This window comes from Odontomachus brunneus, unplaced genomic scaffold (genome assembly GCF_010583005.1).
Source record: "Odontomachus brunneus isolate Ranch 3 - 2012 unplaced genomic scaffold, Obru_v1 Obru_scaffold_306, whole genome shotgun sequence".
In the NCBI taxonomy this organism is placed as follows: domain Eukaryota; kingdom Metazoa; phylum Arthropoda; class Insecta; order Hymenoptera; family Formicidae; genus Odontomachus; species Odontomachus brunneus.
The window spans coordinates 82,211-91,133 of NW_022639756.1; positions in this window are offsets into that span (position 1 = coordinate 82,211).

The window sequence follows — 8,923 nt, forward strand, 5'->3', positions numbered from 1 at the left end:
TTGTGTTAGTTAGAATCGCTGCCGAATTATAGAATTACGTGAGTTGCTGTCGTGTGAACGCGGGCAAAACATCCCGTCATTGTACTTAGCTACCGTCGAATAAAATTCGAATAGAGAACATCCGCCTTCATTATTTCAGCACCCGCCAACTACTGATCCCTCCGACATCGCGCGAACCAGCCCCTCTACCGAGAGCAGGGCTGAGCTGCCGGACGTGCGAGCGAGCCGTTCGGGTGGAGGGCCAGTTGTCCTCATCGGCGAGACCACCGCTTAAAGTAATAATTAGTGTTGATACTTTTTTTTAGTGGGTACGGACCTCCGTACCTGGCGCCCAACTAGAGCTTAGTTTTGTTCGTGTGAGCTGTCGGGTCTCGCCGGATCGGCCGAACGGTCGCCGAGGCGCGAAGAAAACATCATTTTGTGTCGCTGCACTCGATTAGTGAAACCGGCTGCACGAGCCGCGAGAGTAGCGTTACAAGCGACACGATAGTGACACGATCTAATTTAGAATAAGTATACCAAAAATGAAATTCGTCGGATGAACAGTGAGGCAATTATCACGCCCACCGTTTTGAAAAATACTGTTTCGAGAAAAACACGTTTAAAGTTTTGAAAAAGCTTTTATGTGCGATTAAATGGAAAATTATTTAGATACGATTAATCAGTGATATCTGCACCATAAATTTGTCATCTACCTACGACGAATTCTTCCCTCTCTCGTCACTTCCTGCGCTCGAAGCTCGCCCGTTGACATACACTGTACGTCGGCTTCTTGGCACATGTAATATGTTGCATTGCCAATGGTACAATTCAAAGTTTGTAAAATTGTCAACAAAGACATGTGGTCTTCGTTAAAAGTTGCTGATGCGATATATGCGGCGATTTCGGAAATTATAGAGCCGCTGTATGTCTCCTTTGAAGCGATCTTCTATATAAGAGAATTAAACTCTCATTCGACTTTTGTGTCACAGAAAACACGCGCATGTATCATAATTATGAGTGAACAGCAAACTCTTTTCGGTTATTTAATTCGCCGCTGTTCGGTTGATTCCAAATAGGCTGAAAATTTGAGCTGCGGAGCTGCCCGACTAATTGCGTTCATACAGCTGTAACTTCATCAATAATTTGAATATCGAGTTTGCTCTGGTCTTCAAATATTTCTAAAATATGTACCTTTTAAAATAAGCAAATAAAAAAATCGATTTTCCAAAATTGAAAAACATATATGGCCTCTTGCTTTATTCTTTCTTATAATCCATTTTTTTAACAAAAATTTCATTACATTAGGATACAAAAGATGTATAGAATTAATGACGATGGAGTCATCACGTCAAAATTGGATAATCGCAACAATACTGACTTTACATTTGCCTCTCTTATAATGTTCTGACTATTCTTTATTTATAAAAAGTTTTTTGTTTATTTTAGATACATCCTTCATTTCGCATCTTTCACAAGCAAAAAACGCATTTGGTGGTTTGCAACATTTTATGAATGTTCTCACAGGACTATTTATAACTACAGCTCTAATTTTGTATAAATATTGTTTCCATATATTTCTATGCGATTATCTATTAATTTATTTGCTTTATTAACGAAATTATTAAGATAATTATTACTGCTACGCAGCTTAGAATCTTCGCAATAAATACTCGCGAGGAAGGGCTTACAAACATATTTACAATGACAAATTTTATTATTTATTGGCCACGTTGGATTTAAGAATTTTAATAAATTTTAATAGATTTGCATTTCATCAATATGAACGAAAACGGAAATTTCAGGTATAGGTATATCAGACGAAATTATTTTTTCCAAACCGTTCTATATATCTAAATATATATACGCATCTTCAGTTTCCCTATTGTGTGCTGGCCATTATGTTTAAAATCCGATAATGCTTCGTTCCTAATAAAGTTTGAGGTGTTCGTGGTAAGCTGTTGATGGGTATCTCTCTTGCCTTAATATTGATATTAATAATAGTTTTGAGACCACACACGCACACGTTCAATCGCAATTGTATCTAAATTTCGTAAAGTCTATTGTAGAATTTTTTCGTTAATTAGTCTTTTTGATTGAAATAAGTTTTCAAGCAATGCTAGTTTACAATCACTAATATTTGATAATTGATCTACATTATTTTCATTATTTTTCTTCAGTATCGTTACTCGCGTTATTAGCTTCGTTATTCATACTTTATTTCATTTTCCTTACATTTATTTGATTTTCCTTACATTTATTTTCACTTGATAATTTGTCTATTTCTTCTTCATTATTAACAATATAATTACCTAAATATTGGTCTTCGTCTTAAAGGGACGCTGAAGCTGAAAACTTTACTGACAGAACACTAACATTTTTCTGCAAAGTTTATGTCGTATTGGTTACACAGAATTACAAATGTTTTTACGCAATAAAAGTACGTGCAAAAATAAATAGGAGCATTGTTCGATATATGACGAAAACGGACCAAAAAATTTTAATATAAGATCTCAAGCTGTTAGTTAGCGTAATATTTGCCTAATTCAAAAGTTTCGCAGCTTGTATATACTGAAAGTGTGGATGCTCCAAACAGAAAAATTTTGAAGAATATTGCTCTACCTTCGCATCTGCATTTGGAAGCTTGAAAATATCAAAAAAGTTTGCAGAAAGATTTCTACACATATATGGTTAGGTTTTCCGTTGAATATGGTAAAACAAAGCAACATAAATTCATGTAAGTTCTGTATATACAAGAAAGAATTAATATCTTCGTTCTATTACCTATCATTAATATCCCATCTATTATGATATTCTGCTTGTTATATAACTCACTTTAGTAATATTTTCTTTCCTATTCATTATATCTATTTAAATATATTTTCGTACGTACACATTTTGCACGGTATTAAAATGTTTAATTGATTATAGATATAAGTCAGTTAAGCGAGAAAAGCTGTTTACTTGTATACTACAATTTTTGCACTATTATATAATACAATGAGATATCTGAATTGTATAAATGATTGATTAATCGCGAATAAACACATTCACATATGTACGTACTTGTACATGAGAAACAAATAAAGATAAAAATATAATAATCAAACGTACGCATTTACCCATATACTGTCGCCACTAGTGAATACGTAGTCAACGCTTGACTCAAACTATGACGGCAAATTATTGGCCGAGATTATAGTAACTCAATACTGGTCCATTACCGGGCCAGTATTTCCGCGAATAGTTTTATTTGTTACTAAATATATTCACATGATTACATTTTTTACTATTCGTTATAACCATGGCAATAATTATATTCAACAAAAAAAATATTTTAAACATAATGACTTTTTACACCAAGAATATCGTACTACTGCGATATTATTACTTGCAAATATTTATTGAATGTCATAGCTAAACGAAAGTGTTTGGAACATTTTACAATTTTTATTTAATCGAACACAAGATTGTCGTTTTATAGATATATTTTCTCATATTAACGTATACCACCAGAATTTTGGACAAGCAACTTCTCGCTCCTGAAAACGTAAAACAGAACTTTATCAGCGAAAGCCCAGACAATAATAATAAAAATCTGCAATAATGCCAATCTCTGCTGATGGCATTCAAAGTGTCAAAAAGATTTTAATACAATAAAGAGTTATTAAAAATATTTTGGTCGTATTTATTTATAAATAGCCATACATCGTGCTACAAAGAAAAGACTATAAATCTAATAATTTACTATGTGCTGTTTTAATGTTTGTTTTAATAAATTAGGAGCTTCTACTATATCACGCAATATACTTTCCACCAGCAGGATTGATAATGTAAAACTGTCTTCGATATTATCCAATTTTTGCATCAATATGGTATTATTCAAAATAACTGTTATTGTTTCCTCCTTTTACAGAAAAGTATTACTGGTACTCTTATAGAAATATCATACTAAGAATCATTGATAATTAATTACTTATTAATTAATTACTTATTTTCAGTATTAAAAATAGTATGATATTTCTATAAAGGTAGTTATTAAAGAAACAATAGTTATTAATCATTTCTCAGTGATTCAGTGATTATTTGGCGAATTATTATATGTGATACATTTTCTATTAAATTTCCACAAATTGATTTATCAGAATAGAACAATCTAATACTTGATTATTTGGTTTAAAAAATAAAAAATTTAGTATTTCATATTTTGCGTCGCTATGCGATTTTGATTTTATAGCGGTTAACCATCCTTTCTCATATCCATTCCGTTATCCACTATCTAACCTAAATAATTTAATTAAAATAAGCAATGACGATACTTTATTGAATTATAATTATAATATGCTCTTGTATTATATTATAATATGTTCAAATATATTCACATTTAATGGTATATTTACTGACAAATAATACTAACAACGCAACGACAATCGAAATATAACTGGTATTATTATAATGTATATCAGCAAATAATGTATATCCATTAACCATATAATTGCTCTTAGATTTTCAATTAAACATTATAACGAACTACGACAAACAATAAATTAGTTTGAAAAATGTGAAACATCTTTTATACTAATCATAAGAAAATTAATGCTTATCCATTTTGTTATTAGGAAATAATTTACACCAGTACTTCATTAGAAGAAACTAATAATACATTAGTGATTATCGTTATCGCCATAATTACTGAGTTACTCTAGCATTAATAACCCTGTAATTTAAATACTCAAGATTATTTGCCACCACTAATAAAACCACTGAGCAATAGTAATTTATTACTAATCAATCAGTAATACTTTTCTGTAAAGATTTCCAGACATATTGTCATAATCTGTGGTACTTTGAATTCCTGTTGTTTGAAAAGTTTTCTGTTCAATCTCCACTTTCTTTCCTTTACGTTATCTGCACAATTGATTTATTTCAATTATTATATAATATCTTTCCCCTGCAAATGTAATGTATAGTTTTAACATCACATATCTATTAATTACATGCGTAACTTATTATCTCGGTTTTAAAATACTACTATTTTTCATCGTATTCTTTCCGAAAAGATACCCATTCTAGTAATTTTGCCTAATGTTCTGCATTAGAATACAAATAATATATTTTGTTTTTTATTGACAATCCACAAAAAGATGATACTAGATCCACTAAATTATTGCTTTTTTTCCTCGGAAAGAATAACACTATTGCGTACAAATTTTTTTTTATGTCTACCATCTAATACAAATATTTTATTAGTGTGTGAGTGTACGAGTGAATAATGCAGTAGTGTAACAGTGCCGTGCATATTGCGCGCTGTACGGCTTATGCGACGCAGTCTGAAGTCCAAACAATAATACTTATTTGATTTTCCTTATATCTGCTTTCACTTGACAATTCATCTATATCCATTTCCTCTTTATTATTAACAGTCCGTCGTTACAAAGAAGCCCAAAGCTTGGCCGATGATTAACAACATATGTCGATTCAGGTTTTGTCAGTCAATACCGGGCCATCACTAGCAAATAACTGGCTATGTATCTGTATAGAATAGTCCGGCATTGCAAGGAAAAACTCAAAAAATGACAAACAAGAATAACTTAGCGGTAATATATAATATCAACGCTTTATCGGGTACTAATCATTACTAATACACGCTAATACACAAAAAAAAGATCTGCTACATTTGGACAACTAAACATAATTTGCTGTATTAGCCATTTTTTTTTTGCTGCAGGAGCTAATTTTCTTACTATTATAGCAAGAAAATTTACTGCTGCAACAAGAAAGTAGCTAAAGCAGTAAATTATGTTTAGTTATCTTTCAAATTTGCTACGTTAGCCACTTTTCTTGCTATAGGAACTTGCTGTAGATTTTCTTGTTATCATAGCAAGAAAATAGGTTCCTGCAGCAAAAAAAGTAGTTAACACAGCGAATTATATAACTGTCCATATGTAGCAAATTAGTTTGCTGCTGCAGCAAATTACTTTTTTCCGTGCACTAATATGCACTAATAGGGTGTTGCACTTACATACAGGTCAGTACGACAGGTTACGGCAAGCGCGCATACGGTGTCATAGTAAACCTTTGCGAAATTGTCACGCGCGCAATTAAACGCAGTAAACTTCATAGGAAAGAAAGCGCGCCTGCCGATGAGGCAACCCGTCGTACTGACCTGTATATAAGTACAACACTCTGTATATTAGGGTGGTCCTTATTTTTCGACTATCAAATTTTTTCCGCGACACCCTTCAAAAAGTTTCCATTTGACAAAAAGAAAATCCCTGTCAAACTGTTGCTCGATCGGATAACGAGAACCCGTGCCCCCGGGTCGTTACACATTGGAATACTCTTCTATTAAACTGTCTACGTTATCAATATGGTTTTTAAAGCGTGTTTTTCACAAAAATCGCTCTAAAGGACTTTTCTTTTTTCTTTCGACATCGTTTGAGATCTTATAGTCTCATTTAAACAATTAGATAAATTGTTGATGACTAAAAAATAAAAATAAAGTTGTTGCATTTACTGTTAGAACTACAACAAATCATATATAGACTATAAAAGTTGCAACAGTATTATTATTATGCAACACTATTATTCGTACGATGAAAATATATACAACCTAAAATGTTTATCTCTGTAAGATCTAAAGCTTTTGTCTAAAACATTTATCATGATTTTTTGTATTTACTGAGATAAACATAAAAAAACTATAATTTTTATGGGTTTTTCATGATTTTTACCATGAAAATCAAGTAGTTGCCCATTTTCACTATAATATTTGTAATCAGCGCGTCAAAATACGTAAGAATATTGAGTTTCAAAAAAATAGAGGGTGAGTACTTTTCGGGACTACACCCAACTTTTTAAATATTACATAATTATTAATAATCTCGTGATTCCTAATCTTATGATGGGAGGGGATCATAGATGTATAATACTTAGGCCACAACGTTTCCCATTATCTACACGCGTCAAACAATATAAAGAAATAGCATTCTTTCGATAAAAAGTTTGTCACTTTCTAACGAAGGCTGTTTTATTCCTACCACTTATCGTGGTCTTGTGACGGGAATAAAGCTGCCTTCGTTAGAAAGAGACAGACTTTTTACCGAAAGAATATTATTTCTTTATATTGTTTGACGCGTTCAGACACTGGGAAACGTTGCAAACCTGTAGCCTAGGTATTATATACTCTGTATGATAAGAGCGTGTCCGGCAAAACTTTTACATATAAACAGGTAGATGGGAAACTCAAACAGGAGCCAGTAGAGAGACCTTTCGCCTAGAATGATTTATAGATAAGCTTTAGTTGTCATTCGATCTTCGTGATAAAAATATATATTTTGCCATAAGAGCCAAATACACATCACGTTTCGAAGTCGTATCTCTTTGTATACATCCAAAAGGACCAAAAATGTCACGCCAAGCGGTTGCTAAGTATATAAGAAAATCAAAGGCATTTATAAATAAGTGAGTAAATCGCTATTTAGAGGTGAAAAATGTCGATGACTTACCAAAACGTGGCTCTACGCAAGGATTTGGCATTTTATATATCTTCATAAATAACTTAAACGCTAGCAAAGTGACAAAAATTTATGAGAAGGCTTTATTACTATCTGCTCAAATATGGTTTATAAGAAAAAACAAAAAATGAATACTACAAGAGGACAATGATCCTAAACATCGAAGTCGCCTTTGTACTGCGTGGAAATAAAAAAATAATGTTGAATTACTGGATTGATCGTCACAGTCACCGGAAGCAAATCCTATTGAAAACGTTTGGTCTTTGATTAAGTTTAAACTTCGTGGAAAGAAAATTTGGCTGACAATTTTTTTCATAATTTTCATGACAGCATCGAAAACTATGGACCTTTACCTACAAAATGCAATTTGGAGTGCTCTGATATGATTTTTTTCGTCAATATATAGCAAATTGAATATTCTCCCTTTTACGGCCAGTGATACATACGCTATCCCATAAATCACTAAAATTCCCAATCTCGCCTTTATTGGCCGAATCAGTTTTTAATCTTGCTTTGACTGGCCGAAAAATTCCCAATTTCGCCTTTATTGGCCGAATCAGTTCCTAATCTTGCCTTTTTTAGTTAAAAAATTGGCAATCTTGCCTTAAGTGGTGCGACTTTTCTTGACGATTAAGGCGGCCAGTCGCTTGTCCGCCGCGTCGGCAAATTACCGCGGTTCCCGGATTTCGACTCAGACTCGCAAACTCGAAGTTGGGCGCCAGATGCGGTAAGGCCGCACCTCCTCACCAATTAGTTATCACCAAAAATACGATGTGAGAGGCTATCCGTCGATATCTGGGAAACTTAACGGGACCGGTAACTCTATTTTAATTTGAGTCGGAGATGGGATAGGTTTGATCGTCAGAAGGCAGGAGGCCGAGAAAAGACTCAGATTTGTGGTAGTAAGCTTTATTGTACTCGGTACACTCACTTCGAGTACTGTTTATAATGTTCTGCACGAACCGATATGATAAGCGATATCCCTCGCCCCTACTCAAATTTCATGTACGGTCTTCGCGCGACCACTCCGCATGCGATAATCTCGGTCCAACGACTTTACAATTTCTACCACGCAAACAAATGGGAGGTCTTACAAAATTCGGGCTCTTCCTCGCCTCCACTCCGGGCCGAGCGTCCTGTGCAACGTGCGTCGTCTCACGGCCACGCTACCGCCGCTCCGTGGGACTGCCTTGCTAGGACCTGGCTTGAGCACCGGTCACTCACGTCACCGATAGCTTACGCGGTGTATTCTTGTCCTCGAGAGGATACTATAGGCGGTATGTAACGAAACGAAAAAGAGCCAGTATATCGACTCAGCTCAGCTCTTATCTCACCAAATTAGGCTGCGAAGGTCTCTCTAATCTTCGCTCGGCAATCGTTTTTATCTTCTTTCCGTCTAGTCTCTCTCTTTCTCTCCCCCCCCCCCT